Source organism: Nannobrachium achirus (genome assembly GCF_963921795.1).
Source record: "Nannobrachium achirus genome assembly, chromosome: 12".
NCBI lineage: Eukaryota > Metazoa > Chordata > Actinopteri > Myctophiformes > Myctophidae > Nannobrachium > Nannobrachium achirus.
Window position 1 is genome coordinate 1,070,001 of NC_137832.1, and position 23,366 is coordinate 1,093,366.

The 23,366-nt window shown below is 44.7% G+C and overlaps 1 protein-coding gene across 1 annotated transcript in view; it reads right to left on the reverse strand.

Moving 5' to 3' along the window:
- Positions 1–2,559, reverse strand: part of mef2cb (myocyte enhancer factor 2cb) — a gene marked incomplete at its 3' end in the record, with an annotated part of 85,680 nt that extends 83,121 nt beyond the window's left edge. The window contains exon 1 of the mRNA XM_080737900.1: positions 2,486–2,559. The remainder of the gene's footprint in view (positions 1–2,485) is intronic.
- Between the last annotated feature and the right edge of the window lie 20,807 nt (positions 2,560–23,366).

Below are 23,366 nucleotides of genomic sequence, written 5' to 3' on the forward strand. Positions count from 1 at the left end.
AGAGACAGAAAGTAAAAGAAATAAGAAAACATGATCTCTCAAAGTTTACTGAGAGATCTTTATACACCGCGTGCACGCGCGCGTGTGTGTGTATGTGTGTGTCTCTACATGTGAGGAGTGTTCACCTTCCTGCTGAGACGATTAACCCTAACACTAAGCTCTACACACACGCGCACGCACGCACGCACGCACACAAACACACACACACACACACACACACACACACACACACACACACACACACACACACACACACACACGGTGTCTCAGTAAACTTTGACGTGGAAGCGTTTCTTGTGGACAGTGAAAGGTTCTGAATGTAAATGTTCACCAGTTGATCAATAAAACAATGACTAGAATTACAGTATGTGTTCATTATGAATGAAACAATAACTATAACTACTGTACACTACTGTACGTGTTCATTATCAATAACTATAATTACTGTATACGCTACTGTACAGACGTCTAACATTCGACACGTTGCCGTGAAACGGCAACTAAGCAACAAACGTGATGGTCTGCGCGCACACACTCACACACACACACACACACACACACACACACACACACACACACACACACACACACACACACACACACACACACACACACACAGTCTTTTCATACAGAAGCTGAAGGTTTCAGTACTTTTCCATTGAAGCCTCACAATAATTATATTATATACAGTACAATTCATATCTATATATTTTATGTATCATCATTATGTGTTAATGTTAATGTTTAATCTCTGTTTCCTCACAGAGAGTTGATCTGAGTATAGAATCATTACATTTAAGCTGTTTTGTGAGTCTGAATGTTTCATTGCATTTTCTCCCCAAGTTCTTTAAAAGAGCTTTCTGCAATAATTACACAGTTCTGATCATTTATCTCACCCTGATATAAATCATAAAGAAGAAAATGCTGAAATTATTCATGAAGTTCATATTTCAGGTTGTCAAGCCAATAATACAATAAAAGACCGTATTCTATGAGAGAACATTCAGTCGCTCAACAACTGAAATGTAAAAGCTCTCGACCCGAGCCTCGCCACAATAGCAGGGTTTCTCTAAATGATTTCTGCCTGAGTTTAAAAAACAATTAAACCTTTTCCTTTTCCCTCCGCAGCCTTCCTCCTCCTCATCATCATCATCAAAAAACACACAACGTTTATTTTCTCCCCACAAGAAAAACAAAGTCATTATTTCCATTTGGACGAAATGTACAACCTGTGAATGTTGTGTTTTGCCAGGTTAATTAAGGTAACATTACTCTTACCACACACACACACACACACGCACACACACACGCACACGCACACGCACACACACGCACGCAAGCGCGCGCACACACACACACACACACACACACACACACACACACACACACACACACACACACACACACACACACACTGCAACAGGTTCAGGGATGAGAAGCGGAGACTAAAATATGAAGAGTAAAATCAGAAGCATTCAAAATAAATGTGCTCAGAGCTGTGAGCTGCGCTGAGCGCTGAGCGCTGAGAGGGAGAACACAAAGCCTGAGCGCTCACAGCTATAGAATCAATATGATATCATATCTCCACTGTTCATATCATTCATATTCTTCTGCATATGTTACTGCATGGGATGTATGTGTTTAGCACACATTTAGGCTATTATCTATTTAACATTATCCCATTGATCAAGTTCAATAACTACAGGATTATGTGGATGCACATGTATTTTATGATAGTGTAAATAATACAGGATATTAAATAATGCTTATACATAATGGCATATATTAGATAATTGATATTATTTCAACAACTTGTGTACAGTATCTTTACACTCTTCTCATGAGCTTTAACAACTGTCCTTGTCAGTGCGTCCAGTTTACACCAAGTAGACTAATTATCAATAATAATAGCTCTGCCTTTCAGCCATAAATGACATTATTCAGTGAATTCAAACTAAATAGTGTTCCGTTTCCTACTTGTTGTGGAGTTCCTCTGCTCTATCAGACACATTAATTATGTAGACTCTTCTAGCGTTACAGACTAATTGTTTGATGAAATGAAAAGCCATCAGGGAGCGGTTTGATATGATCTCCATCTAATGGTAAAGACGCTATTCATTAGTTTTCTTTTTTACAGTAGATGTGTGCGTGGCGTGCGTGTGATCCACGGTGCTATACAGTAAGATGTGCGCGTGAATAAAACAAGGTCAAAACAACAGAGAAGTGAAGCCAGGAGACAAAGCCTGGAGCGGAAAGAATATAGAGATGATATTGTTCTGATAAAATAATAATAATAATAATCATAATAATTATAATAGAATATAGAGATGATAAAATGATCATTCTATGATCAACAGAAGTGATCAGAAGTTAAAACAGAGCGATAAGACAACAGAATGAAGTTTGTATTAAACGGTGTCCGAGTTATAAATAAACACAGATCTATAAATAAACGTCATGGATAAACACAGATCTCCAGACTCACTTCAGGGTAAAGAGCGGAGCTCCACGCAGCGCACCGAGCAGAGCTCTGCTCTCCAGCGGGGACAAGAGGCGCTCCTCCCGGGCAGACACTCAGCACTGCTCCCGCTGCTCCGCGGTCCTCTGGTTCTCCTCCTCCAGTCCACGGCTCTCCTCTCTCCTCCTAGCCGGAGCTCAGGCTGCTCGGAGCGGCGAGGATGATCAGATCACCCCGGGGGAAGCACCGGAGCGGAGCGGAATGGACTGACTCCTCTGTGCGTAAAAAGAGCTTCGGTTCAGATGACTTTAAATCCAGTTCAGCTCAGGAGAGGAGAGACGAGAAACTCACACGTGTAGTGTGAGTGTGTGTGTGTGTGTGTGTGTGTGTGTGTGTGTGTGTGTGTGTGTGTGTGTGCGCGCGCGTGTGTGTCTCTCTGTGTGTGCGAGTGTGTGTGTGTGTGAGAGAGAGAGAGCGCGTGTTGTCTGGAGAATGTCACCAGTCCAGAAAGTAGCGTGCGTGTGCGTGTCGCCTCCTCCTGTCTGTGCGTAACAGAGAGGGACGGAGTGCATGTGCGTGTGCGTGTGTTCTCCAGTGATTCACAGGCAGACTGGAGACTCTCTCTCTCTCTGTCAGAGTTTCAGCTCACACACACACACGCGCGCGCGCGCACACGCACACACACACGGAATGGTTATACTCCTGCCAGGGGGCGGGGCTTCTACCTCGCAACTACTTTGAAAGAAAGAAAGAAAGAAAGAAAGAAAGAAAGAAAGAAAGAAAGAAAGAAAGAAAGAAAGAAAGAGGATTCTGGAACTATTATAACAGAAAGGTCTTCAACATTGTTCAACTGTGGTTCCTGTGTAAATATGATCTCCCTTTAATTGACCTTGTACCAGTGAGTTGTATTGTCATGAAACTGTATTCTACTTTTATATATTTATATATATTTATATTCCATAGGAATGCAACCCTTAAGTCTTTAATCAATCAGTCCTTAGCTGAGAGAGATGAAGCAGGGACCCCTTAGCTGAGAGAGAGATGAAGCAGGGACCCCTTAGCTGAGAGAGATGAAACAGGGACCCCTTAGCTGAGAGAGATGAAACAGGGATGCCTTAGCTGAGAGAGATGAAGCAGGGACCCCTTAGCTGAGAGAGAGATGAAGCAGGGACCCCTTAGCTGAGAGAGAGATGAGCCTTAGCTGAGAGAGATGAAGCAGGGACCCCTTAACTGAGAGAGAGATGAAGCAGGGACCCCTTAGCTGAGAGAGATATGAAGCAGGGACCCCTTAGCTGAGAGAGATGAAGCAGGGACCCCTTAGCTGAGAGAGAGATGAAGCAGGGACCCCTTAGCTGAGAGAGAGATGAAGCAGGGACCCCTTAGCTGAGAGAGAGATGAAGCAGGGACCCCTTAGCTGAGAGAGATGAAGCAGGGACCCCTTAGCTGAGAGAGAGATGAAGCAGGGACCCCTTAGCTGAGAGAGAGATGAGCCTTAGCTGAGAGAGATGAAGCAGGGACCCCTTAGCTGAGAGAGAGATGAAGCAGGGACCCCTTAGCTGAGAAAGAGATGAAGCAGGGACCCCTTAGATGAGAGAGATGAAGCAGGGACCCCTTAGCTGAGAGAGAGATGAAGCAGGGACCCCTTAGCTGAGAGAGAGATGAAGCAGGGACCCCTTAGCTGAGAGAGATGAAGCAGGGACCCCTTAGCTGAGAGAGATGAAGCAGGGACCCCTTAGCTGAGAGAGAGATGAAGCAGGGACTCCTTAGCTGAGAGAGAGATAAAGCAGGGACCCCTTAGCTGAGAGAGATGAAGCAGGGACCCCTTAGCTGAGAGAGATGAAGCAGGGACCCCTTAGCTGAGAGAGATGAAGCAGGGACCCCTTAGCTGAGAGAGAGATGAAGCAGGGACTCCTTAGCTGAGAGAGAGATAAAGCAGGGACCCCTTAGCTGAGAGAGATGAAGCAGGGACCCCGCACAGTACTTGTAGCCAGTAAGTACAGTATATGGCGACGAGTACACAAGGAGTTGTTGGCACCTTGACAGAATGCATCAAGAAGTAAGCTGGGCTAGAACTAGGATATAGTGACAGTAATGTTTGGGCTGGGCGGCCGCTAAGTGGACCAATCCTTTTAGTCAGTGCTGCAACCCTGCAAGGCCCAGCGTAGCTTTTTGGCAACATTTATATTTGATTAAAAAAAAAAATGAAATAATTCGTTTTCCTGTTCTTTTTTCACCTTAACATAACCATTGGATCCTATTGTTTAGTACAATGCCATTGGCCAGGATATTTGCATATGAATAAAATACCCCCCACAGAGGCTGACATTCACACAACTTCAAGACTCTGGAGTCCAGAGTCTGGATGAACAACATCTCACTTTTTCACTGAAGCTATTCCTCACAAAAACATCAGTAAAATGCAGCTGCTCTTGTGGCACTTTGTCCACAGAGCAGAGAGAGACATCACATGCTTGGCCCACTGCTCGTTTGTCTATCATCTGAATACTGGCCAATCACAGGCTACTGTGGCTTCGTAGCCTGGTCCCACCTAAACATATAACAACTCGTCGCTGCCTCGACGCGTTGTGGGATTGTAGATCTTCTATGTTCGGTTCACGCCGGTTGTGGTGGGCCAGTCTGGGCCAAGACGCCAGGGCCCAATTTATGTCCCAGTCCGGCCCTGCACTTAGCCAATCAGGAAGCAGCATTCTCTGTGCTAGCTCGAGGATTGGTCGAGCTTCACATGACAGATAACTTGCTATAGTCATGGCCAGTAGGGCAACCATAATAGTATGGTTGCCCTGTTCTAATCGCCCTGCTAGCACCCTCTGCTGGTCATACTTGTCCCAAGTAAAGCCTGACTATACTTTGTCGTGTGACGTGTGTTACATGCCTAAACTAGCTGATCTGCAAGCTCACGTCATCTCGTGGATGCGACACATTGTGAGCTTGCAGATCAGCTATTTTCGGCATGCAACGCGGAAACCTGCAAGGGTGCAGGAAGATTGGGAACCTAAATATTGTGGGCACCTCAATGTTAAATTGAAAGTGTGTGGTTCTATATGGGCTGTGTCAATAATTTTGACAAATAATAGCTTGCAGCAACGTCTAAAAAAAGAAATACATTTCAAAAGCCAAAAGTATAAAAAAAATATGGTTAAAAAAAGTACTAATTAGAACCAAGTTAGTTCATTTGGGGGAACCATGAACTTTAGTTCAAAATGTGGAATTATGAACTATGAACTGAACTAGTTCATTTTAGAAGTTTTGAACTTGAAGTTCAAGTTTTAAGTGAACTTTCCCAACACTGTAAATCAGTGTCATCTATATTGTGAATAAAATCTGGTCTTATGATCAAAATAAGAACATTTAAAAACACATCGATGACGCCTGCTCTGAGTCTGCCAGTGTGATAACAGCTGCTTTCTCCTAGCATCACATCATCCATCCATAGGAAAGGGTTCCTATGGGCCTAGCATCATCCATCCATAGGAAGTCCTATCCTATGATCCTAGCATCAACCATAAGGAAGGGTTCCCACAGTGCATGTCAGCCAGCTTCTCCAGGGTTAGCCCATCCTATCTGGTGCAGATAAGAGCCGTCAGACACAGACAGTAAGCATGGCTCCTTATCCCTCCAATCACACGCTTTCAAAACATCCACTCAATTAGTGTGAAGATAACAATTAGAACTCTTCAGATAAGACACACACACACACACACACACACACACACACACACACACACACACACACACACACACACACACACACACACACACGCGCGCGCACACACACACACACACACACACACACACACACACAAACTCAGACAGATAACCATCCAGATATTATTGTATGAGAGACACACATCCAGATATTTACCGTATTCACATTATTCTGTCTTATAGAGACAAAAGTAACACTTTGTTATCTTACGTAGACTGCATCCAACAACAGCGGGTTGGACGGTTAAATAACCTAGTAGTCTATCTAGTAGTAGACTGCATCCAACAACAGCGGGTTGGACGGTTAAATAACCTAGTAGTCGTGACTCTACGACACTGACAGTTAAATTATAGTCAGTCTGGTTCATCCTGATGAAGTGTACGTAACATAAGTTAACCTACAGATGTGCCATGTCAAATCTTCACATGTCCTGCCATTGGCAAGACAGTAGATTTTCAGGGGATTTGCAGGACATTGAACTTGTAGATCAGGTATTGTTGCTATTTTCATGACCTTCTCTGACTTCAAAGTTTAAATCTAACTCTGAAGGTGGATTCTGCTTTTCAATGGGAATGGAGTGGTTTCTTGTCATTTGCGAATTTCTGCAAAAATACGCAAGACAAAACAGGGAAAGAAGCCTGTGGAAAATTGCATTTACAGGACGTTTTCAGGAAAAGAACAGTGAATACCAAAGAGTTGAAACGGCACTTCAGTACATAACGTAACACATCTGTAGTATGTAACGCAACACAACGTAACACAACCTAACATAATGTGACATCATTTAGCACAACGTACCACATCCACAGCTCCTCCGTCAACAGTCTTCAGACGCGGTGCCCTCCAGACCCTCCAGAACCCTATTGCTCTATGTTTCAGCCAGTCTTCAATCTAGGTGTTCCTTATGTTTCAGCCAGTCTTCAGACTAGGTGTTCCTCTATGTTTCAGCCAGTCTTCAGACTAGGTGTTCCTCTATGTTTCAGCCAGTCTTCAGACTAGGTTTTCCTCTATGTTTCAGTCAGTCTTCAGACTAGGTTTTCCTCTATGTTTCAGTCAGTCTTCAGACTAGGTGTTCCTCTATGTTTCAGCCAGTCTTCAGACTAAGTTTTCCTCTATGTTTCAGCCAGTCTTCAGACTAAGTTTTCCTCTATGTTTCAGCCAGTCTTCAGACTAAGTTTTCCTCTATGTTTCAGCCAGTCTTCAGACTAAGTTTTCCTCTATGTTTCAGTCAGTCTTCAGACTAGGTGTTCGTCTATGTTTAAGTCAGTCTTCAGACTAGGTGTTCCTCTATGTTTCAGCCAGTCTACAGACTAGGTGTTCCTCTATGTTTCAGTCAGTCTTCAGACTAGGTGTTCCTCTATGTTTCAGCCATTCTACAGACAAGGTGTTCCTCTATGTTTCAGCCAGTCTTCAGACTAAGTTTTCCTCTATGTTTCAGCCAGTCTTCAGACTAAGTTTTCCTCTATGTTTCAGCCAGTCTTCAGACTAGGTGTTCCTCTATGTTTCAGTCAGTCTTCAGACTAGGTGTTCCTCTATGTTTCAGCCAGTCTACAGACTAGGTGTTCCTCTATGTTTCAGTCAGTCTTCAGAATAGGTGTTCCTCTATGTTTCAGTCAGTCTTCAGACTAGGTGTTCCTCTATGTTTCCTGACACCAAGACATCAGCCAACCTGACAAAAGAAGAACAGAAGAATGTCAGCTTATAAATAGTGATATGAAACAAGTGATGTATCACCTCAAGTCATCTCTTCAATGTCCAACAGCTCACGTACCGGTACTGTGCACGTATGCACACAGAGTGTGCGTACGTGCACACACGTGCGTGCATGCGTGTGCGCATGCGTGCGTGCGTGTGTGTGCGCGCGTGCATGCATGCATGTGTGTGTGTGTGTGTGTGTGTGTGTGTGTGTGTGTGTGTGTGTGTGTGTGTGTGTGTGTGTGTGTGTGTATGTGTGTGTGTGTACATCCATAATGAATGAGACACAAGCTGAACAACAAGCTGCTCTGGCCTCTGGTTACATCATAGGAAACCCCTGTGTTCTCATGAGCAAGGCTGACATGCAGGGGTTAACTCTGACATGTCCTCCAGTTTGGGGCTCCTCACTGGCAGGTGAGTCAGTAGGATATGACAGTACGTCCTCCCGGTGGGGGCTCCTCACTGGCTGGTGAGTCAGTAGGATATGACAGTACGTCCTCCCGGTGTGGGCTCCTCACTGGCTGGTGAGTCAGTAGGATATGACAGTACGTCCTCCCGGTGTGGGCTCCTCACTGGCAGGTGAGTCAGTAGGATACGACAGTACGTCCTCCCGGTGGGGGCTCCTCACTGGCTGGTGAGTCAGTAGGATATGACAGTACGTCCTCCCGGTGTGGGCTCCTCACTGGCTGGTGAGTCAGTAGGATGCGACAGTACGTCCTCCCGGTGTGGGCTCCTCACTGGCAGGTGAGTCAGTAGGATGCGACAGTACGTCCTCCCGGTGGGGGCTCCTCACTGGCTGGTGAGTCAGTAGGATATGACAGTACGTCCTCCCGGTGTGGGCTCCTCACTGGCTGGTGAGTCAGTAGGATGCGACAGTACGTCCTCCCGGTGTGGGCTCCTCACTGGCAGGTGAGTCAGTAGGATGCGACAGTACGTCCTCCCGGTGTGGGCTCCTCACTGGCTGGTGAGTCAGTAGGATGCGACAGTACGTCCTCCCGGTGTGGGCTCCTCACTGGCAGGTGAGTCAGTAGGATGCGACAGTACGTCCTCCCGGTGGGGGCTCCTCACTGGCAGGTGAGTCAGTAGTATACGACAGTATGTCCTCCCGGTGGGGGCTCCTCACTGGCAGGTGAGTCAGTAGGATACGACAGTACATCCTCCCGGTGGGGGCTCCTCACTGGCAGGCCAGTCAGTAGGATACAACAGTACGTCCTCCCGGTGGGGGCTCCTCACTGGCAGGCCAGGCAGTAGGATACAACGGCATAGCTCAGGGGTAGAGAAACCGTTATTAGAGCACGAAGGGTTCCCGAAGGGTTCCCAGTTCGAATCCGGGCTCCCCCTGAGTTAATGTCGAAGGGTCCTTGGGCAAGACTCTGAACCCCACATTGCTCCCGGTGAGCAGGTTGGTGCCTTGCATGGTTTCCTCCGCCACCGGTGTATGAATGTGTGCGTGAATGGGTGAATGTAATGCACAATCTCTGTAAAGCGCTTTGGATAAAAGCGCTATATAAATGCACCATTTACCATTTACCATTATACAACACACACAGATGTGTGTGGAAGAATCAACCAAATTAGGGAGAAATTAAAGGGGTTTAAAGCATATAACTATATAATATAAAAGCCAATACAGAAAAGAGGCGTCTTTGCCTGGGGACCCATGAGCCCTGTTTAACCCTAGAAACCCTGTTTAATGAAGGAAATAGAAAAATAACAAAATACATTGTAGGAAATGTACTATATCCTCACTCACAGCCTTGAACCAACCACACACACACACACACACACACACACACACACACACACACGCACGCACACAGATCTTGGCGGTTGATACATGAACCCTTGGACTGAGGAGCAGATACATGATATGAGTTCAATTATTCAAATGTCAATAGATTTGTTCACAGATACACTTTACAGTATATTAGAGAGAGAGAGAGAGAGAGAGAGAGAGAGAGAGAGAGAGAGAGAGAGAGAGAGAGAGAGAGAGAGAGAGAGAGAGAGAGAGAGACAGACAGACAGACAGACAGACAGACAGACAGACAGAGACAGAGACAGAATGCTCTGTGTAATTACATGCACCACCTCTAGGGGAGCTCTTCACCAGTGTCAGTGCACATTCTACTGGCTGTGTGGTTAAGAGAGTGAGTGAGTGAGTGTGGTTTGAGTGATTATATACAGAGATGACGCGCGAGCGGGCGCAACGCAAACCATCTGAACGGGGCGACGCGAACGGCGCAACCGGTCGATTCGGTATCTTCACCTCCAGTTGGAAAAATCCAAGTGAATCGATCTTCGCTTCCCCCATAGCTCCACCCATCGCGTCCTGACAGCCAATCAGCGTTGATGTTGGGCTTGGGTTTTGCCTTGATTCTGACGCGACATGTTTTTTTTTTCAACGTGACCAAAGTGAAACGATTGAAGCCACTAAAAACATAAAAATAGCTTCAGCTTTGAACAGACAAGGTTTCAAACATTGTTTTGCTGAACATTAAAGATTCATACAGACTGAACACTGAACATTAGAGCTTCATACAGACTGAACACTGAACATTAGAGCTTCATACAGACTGAACACTGAACATTAGAGCTTCATACAGACTGAACACTGAACATTAGAGCTTCATACAGGCTGAACACTGAACATTAGAGCTTCATACAGGCTGAACACTGAACATTAGAGCTTCATACAGACTGAACACTGAACATTAGAGCTTCATACAGACTGAACACTGAATATTAGAGCTTCATACAGACTGAACACTGAACATTAGAGCTTCATACAGACTGAACACTGAACATTAGAGCTTCATACAGGCTGAACACTGAACATTAGAGCTTCATACAGACTGAACACTGGACATTAGAGCGTCATACAGACTGAACACTGAACATTAGAGCTTCATACAGGCTGAACACTGAACATTAGAGCGTCATACAGACTGAACACTGAACATTAGAGCTTCATACAGACTGAACATTGAACATTAGAGCTTCATACAGGCTGAACACTGAACATTAGAGCTTCATACAGGCTGAACACTGAACATTAGAGTGTCATACAGACTGAACACTGAACATTAAAGATTCATACAGGCTGAACACTGAACATTAGACTGAACACTGAACATTAGAGCTTCACAAAGGAAAGAAAGAACAGAAAGAAAAAGAAAAAGTCGCTCTTTGCTTCTCGTTTAATGATTTTTCCTCCTTCTGAGACGAACGGCTGGAAACTAATTCCCTCCAAAACTGCTCTCTCTCTCACACACACGCGCGCGCGCGTGCACACACACACACACACACACACACACACACACACACACACACACACACACACACACACACACACACACACACACACACACACACACAGTGTGCCATTGTTCCTGCTATAATGGAGTCATAAAGGGACATGATGCCAGACATGACTTTACTGTCTGTCCTTCTGTCTGTCTGTCTGTCTGTCTGTCTGTCTGTCTGTCTGTCTGCCTGTCTGCCTGCCTGCCTGCCTGCCTGCCTGTCTGTCTGTCTGTCTGTCTGTCTGTTTTGGAGGGATGCCCAGTCTGCCCACTACCAGGGCTTCCTGTAGACAGACAGACAGACAGACAGACAGACAGACAGACAGACAGACAGACAGACAGACAGACAGACAGACAGACTATAACAACAATACGCGCACGCTGGCACACACAGGGATTAGAGTAATGTATGCCATTAAGCATATAGTGTAAATCTATCGATACAGTACAGGACTTGCTGTGTTTTTTTTTCGTTCTTTCATGAACTCATCTAAGGGTCCTTGGATCCACTGGTTAATCTTTCATAAGGGGGGGGGGGGGGGTCACTGGCACACTGTGAGAGAGGATCGAGAGGATCTTCATGTTTAAATAATTATTTTTTAAACATGGTCAATAAAATTAAGTCACTTAATTTGCAGCAAATTACATCTTGCACATAATTCTATATTCATTAAAACTCTGAACTCTGACTGGGGAGGGAGTCTATAATGATCGTTATAACAATGTCCTGACAATTAAAATACAGTATGTCCAACTTTTTGATGGTCATTATACATTATGTTGACATGTCACACGGCGGACTATCTAGAAAATAAAAACAAGGCACTTCATTTAAAAAAGGTTGCTAACCTCTGATTTCCCTTTCTGACCAGAGGAGGCGCTAACACCCAGAATTCAGACTTTTGGGTCCATCTCTGGTTTAACTCGTTATAGTAGGGCGGCGTGGCTATAAAATCGTTCAATTTTGCAATAAAAGCGCCAAACTTGGTAGATATGTTGATTGATATATTAGAAACAAATCTGGATAGCGGGCCATCAAAAATTTTGATTTTTCAAAATGGCCACTAGCGGTTTGTTAAACCTTCCTAAATCACCCTCTAGGAGCGACAGTTTTAGTGATAGGAAGCTGAAATGTTACATGCTGTGTGTGCATGTTCATGTCAATTGGTTAAAAGGGGGTGTGGCAATGGGAGTGGCCTATCATAAAAAGGTGCATAACTTTGATATAGATGCACAGATTTGCACAAAATGTTGTGGAAAGGTTGGTCACGACCCAAATAACATCTGAGTAACTGTTCACACCATCTTCTAAAAAAGGGGTTTGTCATTAGGACCAGTGTAATACCAGTGTAGTACCAGTACAAAACCAGAAGCTCCCTCCCATCAGGTTGTTCTTCTTCACCTCCTCAATTCAACTCCTCAGGGCCAAGATCTGGGATAATGTGGTTCTCTCCTCTCAAAAGGCATTTTGGTTTTCCTCGGGTGAGGGTCGATGGCATGCCGAATCCGGTTTAGTATCATCCGGTTGTAGACCTTTGCTGCAATACAGGTCAGGCTGATGCCTCGGTAGTTGCCTAGCAGGGCAAGGTTACAGAACTGTAGGATGATGTGGTCAAGACATCAGTTCTTTACGACCTCTGGGGGTATGCCGTCCGGCACAGCACTCTTACCCTCTCCCAGAGTGTTTTTCACCATGGCAAACTCAGTGACCGTGAAGGGATCATCCTTGATGTTGAGGTCCTGGAGGAATGATGGTATTTCTTCCTCCTCTCCATCTGATGTTGTGCCCAGCAGCCCTCGGAAGTGGTTGAACCAGGTCGCTACCCTCTCCTCACTGGTGTGTCCCTCGACCTGTCCCTCCTTGGTCCTCTTCCTTGGTCCTCGTCCTCGTCCAGGCTTCTCCATACTGCCTCTCACCATGCACTGCCTGGACTCTCTGCACCCTCTCCATCAGTTCCTCCCCCTTGATGTTATCATAGGTACTGAAGAGAAGCTGCTTGGCCTCCTTCAGTATCCCACGTCTCTCCACAGTAGGCTCACATGCAAAGCCAAGCCATGCTTCCTCCACCCTGCCCTGTGCCACTACGACCTCTGGGTGTTTGGACTGCAGGGAGCTTCTGGTTTTATACTGGTACTACACTGGTATTACACTGGTCCTAATGACAAACCCCTTTTTTAGAAGATGGTGTGAACAGTTACTCAGCTGTTATTTGGGTCGTGACCAACCTTTCTACAACATTTTGTGCAAATCTGTGCATCTATATCAAAGTTATGCACCTTTTTATGATAGGCCACTCCCATTGCCACGCCCCCTTTTAACCAATTGACATGAACATGCACACACAGCATGCAACATTTCAGCTTCCTATCACTAAAACTGTCGCTTCTAGAGGGTGATTTAGGAAGGTTTAACAAACCGCTAGTGGCCATTTTGAAAAATCAAAATTTTTGATGGCCCGATATCCAGATTTGTTTCAAATATATCAATCAACATACCTAGCAAGTTTGGCGCTTTTATCGCAAAATTGAACGATTTGTCATGTTTCAAGAGCTACGCCGCTCCACTATTAGGATAGAAGAGCACAATGTTTTCATTAATGGACGTTTCAAAATTAAATGCTAATAGCAGGTTGTTTTGATATTGTCTGCAGTTTATGAATGATCTTCATCTGTGTTTCATGCGATTTATCTGATTGACTTATTAGTTTTACATCATTGAGTCCTGGGAGTCTCTCTCTCTCTCTCTCTCTCTCTCTCTCTCTCTCTCTCTCTCTCTCTCTCTCTCTCTCTCTCTCTCAGCAGATTGTTTTATGAAGCGTGGCAGTACAGTGTATTAGTGTGTTAGTGTTGTTGTGTGTATAGCCTACATCCAGGGTGTCTAAATTGAAGCTACGTGACGCCTAATTGGCGAGCCGGGCCACCCACGGGTGGCTTACGGGTGGCTGCCTGGGTGGGGAGGGGTGGCACGGGGCAGAGAGCTGCACAGTTTGCCTCCTAGACCCCCCAACCCCCAATTCATTGTTATTCAGACATGATCAGAGGGGAGGCGCACACGCACGCACGCACGCACGCACACACACACACACACACACACACACACACACACACACACACACACACACACACACACACACACACACACACACACAGTGATCAGGGGAGGCAGGCAACAGAGATTAGCTGTTAGATCAAATGAGCGCAGCGTGTAGAGTGCTGTTGCAGCCTATAATGCTCTGAGGAGGAGGGGTGTGTGTGTGTGTGTGTGTGTGTGTGTGTGTGTGTGTGTGTGTGTGTGTGTGTGTGTGTGTGTGTGTGTGTGTGTGTGTAAAGGAACAGTAAAGGCATGTGAATAAAGGCTGGTTCTCTTCTATGTGGAAGTGCTTTCATACGGGGTTCATGAAACCCAACCTTTCTACCCAGACACGCCCTGGGAGGAGCCTATAAGAGCACTGGGAGGAGCCTATAACAGCACTGGGAGGAGCCTACCTAATTATTCCCTACATTCATTAATTGTTTACTTCAGGTCCAGTCTTTCCATTCAGAAAAACAAAGACGGTTCTAGGATGTTGAAACCTTTCCTTAAAGGGAACACTGGGAGCCCCGCCCCCAACTCACGTTTAAAATTCTATACTTTTTGTCCAGAAAAGACAATATTTCACCTGAAGTTTTAGCTACTCCACCACGCTCTCTACAGATCTTCATAACATTTCCAGCGTGTGTATTTTAGACGTCAGGTGGGGGCTTCACCTCCATAAAACTGTCTTTGTTTTGGAGAGTAGAGAAACTGTCTGTTATTGTTACTACTGTACATACTGTACATCCACAACAATACAATGACAATAAAATGACAACAATGACAGGAAGTGGGATGTGGTGAAGATCAAAGGCGTACAGTATCATGTCTGAGTCATAGGCCCAACCCCCGGGCCTCCCATTGGCCAATTCACCCTTTGTCAAGTCCCACCCCATGTCGCTCTGTTACTAGGTGGGACAAAAAAGTCAGGGAAGATTGGAAGTGAATGGGGAAAAAAAAGATTTTTCATAGCCTCATTATTGCTATTTAAAGTACCAAAAGAAAAACATCTACGTAATATTTGCAAAACAGGTTTTTCCCCCCCAAAATACATGTTTTAATTAGTTTAATCCTCTGAAGCAGGCAGAGGGCAGAGAGAGAGAGAGAGAGAGAGAGAGAGAGAGAGCAGTGCATCTTGGGTACCTCGCACTGACCAGGAAATTGAGGAAATATAGCCTTGCTCTCAACATAAAATGTATTTTAATTGTAATTCTACCCATTTAAAATATATACCCAATCGAATATCTTAGTTACATCGATATCGTTCATGTAAACTAGTTTGTTGAAGCTTATTCATTATACTTATCGAAATCGACATGACCCGTACTGCGCCGCGGCCGTGCTCTGCATCACCGCACCGCGGTGAAAGAACGAAAGGACTTTGTCCCACTGCACTGCATAACTCCTCCCCCGGTAGCAAAAGTGAATGATGTTTCTGGTTGGCCAGTCGGGGACCAATCAAAAGGCTGACAAAGGGTGAATTAGAATATAGGACAAGTAAGACATAAGGGCACATGGGCGCGTGCACGCATCCGCCTGGGTGACAGCAGACTGCTGGGCGAGCGCTGGCGCTTTGGCATGGGATCAACTTTGACCAAAAGATAAATGCAATAGGGCATACAATTACGATAATTAGAATGCCATCAACATTAAGCCTCATGGTCTATGACGCCAGACATCTATGAAGTCACATGCCCATATATGGATATTGTGTTTTGGCCATATATGGAGCACGAGGTGTGACAGACAGACAAATAGCCCCATATAGAACCTCACCCGTCGCTGCATACTGTTGTGCTCCGAGATGAGGTCCTAGAAACATGGCCGCTGGAATCGTGCGACAGCCTCCACATCACAGTTGGAAAACACACAAAACGAAATTTTGTCCAAAAAGTTGCAGCCGGAATGGCAGCATTAGCACCCTCTCTGGTCGAATGTCTGTTCGAATGCAGCGACGGTTGGGGCTACGTTCGACCAGAGAGGGTGCTAATGCTGCCATTCCGGCTGCAACTTCCAGGCTTGTAAACATTACTGGCTGACAAAACTAGCAATTTTAAGGGGTTGTTTCATGCCGCAGTTCATGTTTTATGTACCGAGGTGAGGTTTTCACAGTCTGGGAGCTCGGAACTGCCGTTACTTTTTGGACAAAATTTCGTTTTGTGTGTTTTCCAGCTGTGATGTGGAGGCTGTCGCACGATTCCAGCGGCCATGTTTCTAGGACCTCATCTCGGAGCACAACAGTATGCAGCGACGGGTGAGGTTCTATATGGGGCTAACAGACAAACAGACAGATGGACATGAGCTGTAGGTTTTCGACCTGCGGTCGCAAAAAGACAAAGGTCCTGGAAGCTGAATTATACAGTAATAAGACCAACTTATTTACTGCGTACGTTTTTTCCCCACCTCAGAATAATAATGAAACCTGGTTGATTAAAAGTTAACTTTATTCTTTCTGCTTTGTCTTTAATTCAGAGTACAGCTGGTTGTGGTAGCGCCGAGGAGACCTTTTGTGTGTGCGAGGCCAGCGTGTCTCCTCTCTGTGTGGGAGAGAGAGGAGCAGAGCCGAGTCTCTAACGTGACGTTCATGTCAGTAACAACCTGCAGGTAGAGCACCTCTCTGGGGGAGGTTCAAACAAACAGCTTGTTAAGGCCGTGACTCCAACTCTCTCCTCTCCGACGATAAAACTCTCCTTGCGTCGCTTAACGAGAGGAGACGTTGGACACAATTAACCTCAGACGCAGCGATAAAATAACCTCCCAGTCAGGCTGGCTGCCGAGAATTAAAGAAGCAAACTTTAACATGGGATCAGGTTGCTGCACGCAGCCAATCAGGACATTTGTCATCACGCCTCGCAGAAAGAGAATAAAACTAACATATTGCAGCGACAGGAGTTCACAACCAAACGACTCCCCGAGGAGTCTGTAGAGGTGATTGAGACCAGCTGTTGGCGATTCCACCGCCCTGCGCGCGCACGCACGCACGCACACACACACACACACACACACGCACACGCACACGCGCACGCGCGCGCACACACACACACACACACACACACACACACACACACACACACACACACACACACAGAGCTTTTCCATTGACTTCACGCTCCGTCGGGCTTCAGAAAACTCTTAGTAAAATATTAAACAAGTTGATTCCTTTTGCCTTGTATTTACACTGCTCTCTCACGGCCCATGTCTGCATTTACTTTGACATCACGGCAGATAAATTATGTACAGTATCGTTGCTTTATGGTCAATGAATACGACACGGCAGCAGTGTGATTATGACGTTAATGTAAAGTCAACATGTCAGCGAGAGAGAGAGAGAGAGAGAGAGAGAGAGAGTGTGTCGCATGTCAAATTTTACGGCTTTGAAATTAAATCTATGGCTTTATATACAAACTGGTTCCAGTACAGTACAGTTTGAACCTCCAGAACCATGTGTACAGTAACTACTGGCTTAGGTAAATGAATGTTCTGCATTCAGAAACCCTGCCATTCAGAAACCCTGCCTCAGCCGACGTCAGCAAGGGGAGAAGACAACAGCCAACCCCATGGCCTCCCCTAATAACAAGAAATGTTGTCAACCAATCATCAAGGACGATGATACACGAAAGAAGATGAATGGGGAAAATTAATTCACTAATAAATGAATGGCCATATATGGAGATCTCTGTGTCAGTCCTTGACCCTTTTATGCCCATATATGGAGGTCCCTGATGGCATCAATATTAAGCCCATATCTTGGAATGCCCATGTGTGGGCATGCTGTGTCAGTCTCATGTGGTCTATGACATCAGACATTTATTATCTCAGTCATCTCCATATTTGGGGAAAGTTTAAACTTTCACAAATAAATCAATATAAATGAAACTATATTGTATCTCTTAGCGAAATGCAAGCAGACGATTCCCGATGAAGCCGGTGGATTTGACATGAGGCCCAAGTGGACGCAAAATAAAGTTTATCCTGAAAGAAAGATGGAAGAAAGTTCTATAGTCACACTAACTATATACTAGTGTTATAACTTATGATTATATATATAAATATATACTGGGGTTATGATTATACATGACTACTGTATAGGGCTGTTTACCATTATGACATTCTAATCCAATAATTGCGATTAAAGATGTAATTGTGTTTGTAGGCTTTGTAAGCAGAAGGTGCACAGACAAGATATGATGACAAATAACTTACATAATTTAATAGCTTCAAAATCTAAATATCTAAATCCAATATATCTAATACCTGGATAGTGGAATTGACGTCCACTGTTTTTCCTAAATGTTTGAAAAACATGTTTCAACAAGTAAATGATTATGAGGATTATGCATTTATCTCAAATGATCGTGATTAGGAGATTATGTAACGATTAGCTGATCCTAAAACACCTGAACACCAGAGAGGAAGAGGAGAGGAGAGGAAGAGGAGGGAGGAGAGGGAAGGGAGTCGGCGTCGCACCCACAACTCAACTCACCGTGCAGTGATTTCTATTGTCTTCCTCCAGGCTGAGACCAGCTCAGTGTTAACCATCCACCGTTAATAAAACATTACAATCAGATAAATTAAAGAAATGAAATAGTGACAATAATAACAGAAGAATAAAAACAATATGAATATCCTGACTGAGCAGATGAAAGCCAGACCAGCTGGCTTTGAAAAGAAACCCCCGATTTGGGACGCTGTGTCGATTGCCCCTCGATCTGTGTCCAAACTGGGACCACCCCCCCCCCCCCCCCCCCCCCACACACACACACACGCACACACACGTTCCAGATCAGTCCACCTGTCCCTGCCACTCGGGGGTTAAATTTAGCCGTGGGACATCATCCCCCCCCTTCTGTCAGCGCTGCATGCATGGCATATGCCCCCCCCGCCCCCCCGAAGAATGCTGCCATCCACATAGGCTGGCACAGCCACACACACACACACACACACACACACACACACACACGCACGCACGCACGCACGCACGCACACACACACGCACACACACACAAAGCTGAACAAAATACAATCTTCCTGCTAAAAGCATGTGAAGTACAAAGTGCTCTGTTTGCAGTATATCCTTGACAGAGCAACTTTCGCACACAGATAGTTCAGATCTTTGCCTACGTTCTTAGCTACTTCCCCTGCCGTTACTGTACTTGCATGATGTACAGTTGTACAAAACAAAATGTTTCAGTAGAACCAATATGTCCATGAAAGGGGACAAGGACTGAGAGATACAGAGATCTCCATATATGGGCACTTATCCATTTTACATCACACTGACACAAGTGTGTGACTCGGAGGATGACTTGAATTATGCAGAATTTCGATGACTGTACAGCTTTTGCTGAAGAGAACAAGACAGAATCAGTGGAGATCTGAGTTGGCTGAGGAGGAGGAGACAAACATAAGACATAAGACCAGGGGAAAAGAGAGCCAGCGCTGTAAACGTTTTCATTGTGGATAATGACAAGGGCATTACTGACAACATTGTTTATAGCGAACTCCTTTAGGATAATGGGCATAAAGGGACACAGACAGATACAGATATCTCCATATATGGGCATGAAATGGACGCACACAGACAGATACAGATATCTCCATATATGGGCATAAATGCACACAGGCAAACACATGGTCAATATGGGACCTATGACAAATGGGGTTTGCATTAAAAGGTGGGGCATTCATTCCCTATTTACATCATTCCCGATGCCAGTCCCCAACCTAGATGCTTGGCCGCCCTTTTGAGCTTCTAGTTATTATTTATTGTACAACAAGTTAGCCTTGTACTATTATTTAGCTTTGTCCAGGAGGAGATGGGCAGTGATTTGGACACCACTGTCGACCCAGCCATCGGAGGGTGTAGCTGTTGATGACGATGGTTATCGCCTGAAGACTACATTCACCCTGAAGACATCAACTCCTCCTGGCCAAGGAGAAGCATCTTTATCTGTAATTGCGACCGTCAGGGAGCAGTTTACTATGAAAACCTCCACCGGCCGTCCGTCCGTCCGTCCGTCCGTCACACCTTTGTGACCATCAACAAACGTCACACCTTTGTTGATGTTTAAATCGAAGAGTCTTGGTCAAATACTTCTGTTGGTTTCTGCACTGATCATTTATACAATTCAGCTGTGTTTGCTCGTGTCATCATGATGAGGTCATAAATCAGCCATGCCCAAATATAGATTTTACGGGTTTACATGCTTACTCAGTTATTCGTTATGTGAAAGTCCTATGACGTCTATGATATCTGACATCATCATACATACATTCCCTTTTATGCCCATAAATGGAGATCCCCTCTGTAGAACCAGCCACTGACATCACTGTAATGTCAGGGGAACCAAATCCCTTTTATGCCCATATATGGATATCCCTGTGATGCCAGGGGAACCAAATCCCTTTTATGCCCATATATGGAGATATGGAGATCCCCGTGTTGCCAGGGTAACCAAATCCATTTTATGCCCATATATGGAGATCCCTGTGATGCCAGGGGAACCAAATCCCTTTTACGCCCATATATGGAGATCCCTTATGTCATCAATATTAAGCCCATATCTGTGAATATCTTTGGGTACCAGATGTCTCCATATATGGTTAAATGGTCCGATATACATCACTGGCCAGAAGACCAAGAAATGGTGCAACCTCGCCCTTTGCTTTTCTCCCTATAGGCATCTTACTGGTAGGTAGTTTAATGAGGAATGCAGTATGGTGGTAGGTAGGTAGTTATGGCCTTTGATGTAAGATTTTCACTTTCTAGGATAACTATATTTGCTATTCCCAGATGATGCCCTTTTAGGGTACCCCTCATGCCCATATATGGAGATCCCCAGGCTTTACTAATTAACATAAGTTTTATGCCCATATATGGAGATCAGTGTCCCAATGTCATAAGATATATGGGCATAAATGGACACAGGCAAACTAGATGGGCTGTATGGATATCCAGATGTGTGATGTAAGTGTTTTATTCCAAATGTGGCACCCCACAGACATATTTCCAGAAACAAAATCCCTTTCATGCCCATATATGGAGATTTCTGATGTCATCAATCCCAGGCCCTGTAAAAAACATGGTTGCTATGGTATGAGCAACTTATGTCTCCATATATGGAGATTCAACTTCAATGAGTAACCATGGCAAACTGTCAACTGCCCGTATGTCTTGATAATTGGTAAAACAAACTTTTGGCCTATTTGTGGAGATAAGCGACCAACGGTCGCTTATCTCCCGATTAGGGAGTCTTACTGGTTATAATCATAATGTACAGTAAGTTTCTCCAGACCAGGGGTCATCTACGGTACGCTACTCATAACCTATTCAGTTCATCTACGCTATGGTACACAGTACCTTACAGAAGGGGTCATCTATGCTACACTACGTACGTGAGTCATTCAGTTCATCTACGCTACGCTACGGTACCTTACAGCAGGGGTCATCTACGCTACGCTACGTACGTGAGTAATTCAGTTCATCTACGCTACGCTACGTACGTGACACATAACCTATTCAGTTCATCTACGCTACGCTACACTATGCTACGCTACGTACGTGACACATAACATATTCAGTTCATCTACGTTATACTACGGTCCAGTACCTTACAGCAGGGGTCATCTAAGTATGCTACGCTACGTATGTGAGTCATTCAGTTCATCTACGCTATGCTATGCTACGCTACGTGACACACAACCTATTCTGTTCATCTACGCTATGCTACGGTACAGTACCTTACAGCAGGGGTCATCTACGCTACGCTACGTACGTGACTCATAACCTCTTCAGTGGAAGCAGACATTAACTCTGCTCTGATAGCATCTGCAGAAACACCTAGACATTAAGCTGTGCTCTGATAGCATCTGCAGAAACACCTATAATTTAGCTTCATTTAGAGAGAACTTTCCTCTCACTCCACCCTGCAGCTGTTTGCTTAAAGGCTGCGTGGAATCGAACCAACAACAACTAGATAGAAATCATCCAGTTCCGTCCAAGATGGTAAAACTACTGGCTTTTTTTTTTAAATAGACGATCTACAAGCTCACAAAGCGTCTCAACGCCAGGCGGCTTGTAGATCTGCTATTTTCAAAGACATCTTTGAAAGAGAAAAGAATTATAATATTTCAAAAGCACAATTCTGGTATGTGGGGGGGGGGGGGGGGGGGGTTGTCTAAATAAGCAACTACACTTTAGAAACAAGCCCCCCCCCCACTAATATTTACAAACACCTTCACAGAAAAACTATTCCAAAGTTGCTTATAATAAGCAGATTTGGCCACCCTGCTAATGACATCATCCATCATCACATCAACAATCCTTTCATAAAGCAGGGGGCGGGGCCGTGATATCTTCATCATATCAGGCATGTTTACTTCAAAGATTATTATTATTATTATTAATTATTATTATTGCACCTGGTGCCAGAATCTAATCTAAGCCGTAATGACAGCGAGCGACGACACACCTAAAGGACTGTTTTCTATAAAATCCCTCTTAAATCATCCTAATGTGGAGCTCTGGCAGAGAGAAGAGGTTTAATGGAGGAGAAACACGAGAGGAATTATGGATTCTGGATTTTCCCAGAAAATATAGAAAGGAGGGGGCGGGGGGGTGGGGGGGGGGGGGGGGGGGATAAAAACAGTTGTTTTGGTTCCCATGACGACAGCTAAACCCTGTTAATATTGATCAGGTTGTATTGTTTACACAGGTTTCTGGGCATTGATAATTTAACTAATCACTTTAGTTTATAAAGTTTCTGGGCATTGATAATTTAACTAATCACTTTAGTCTAGAAGTAAACAAAGGGTAGGTACTTTCTGTCACCAAACACACATGTTGTTACTGTCAGCTCCCATTGTGTTTTTAAATGTTTATTGTTTTTTTACAAATGAGGGGCCATGCAATAACAATAACATAGGCCTCATATATTGTTATATTTTCTATCATTTAATTTAAGGCTCAATATTTGACTGATATTCACTCATTTTAGGAATGTACAAGGAGCTGCAGGGTTTATGTGTATACTTTATATAAACACACGCACACACGCACACACACACACACACACGGGTCACACGCATGCACGCACGCACACAGTGTTTATA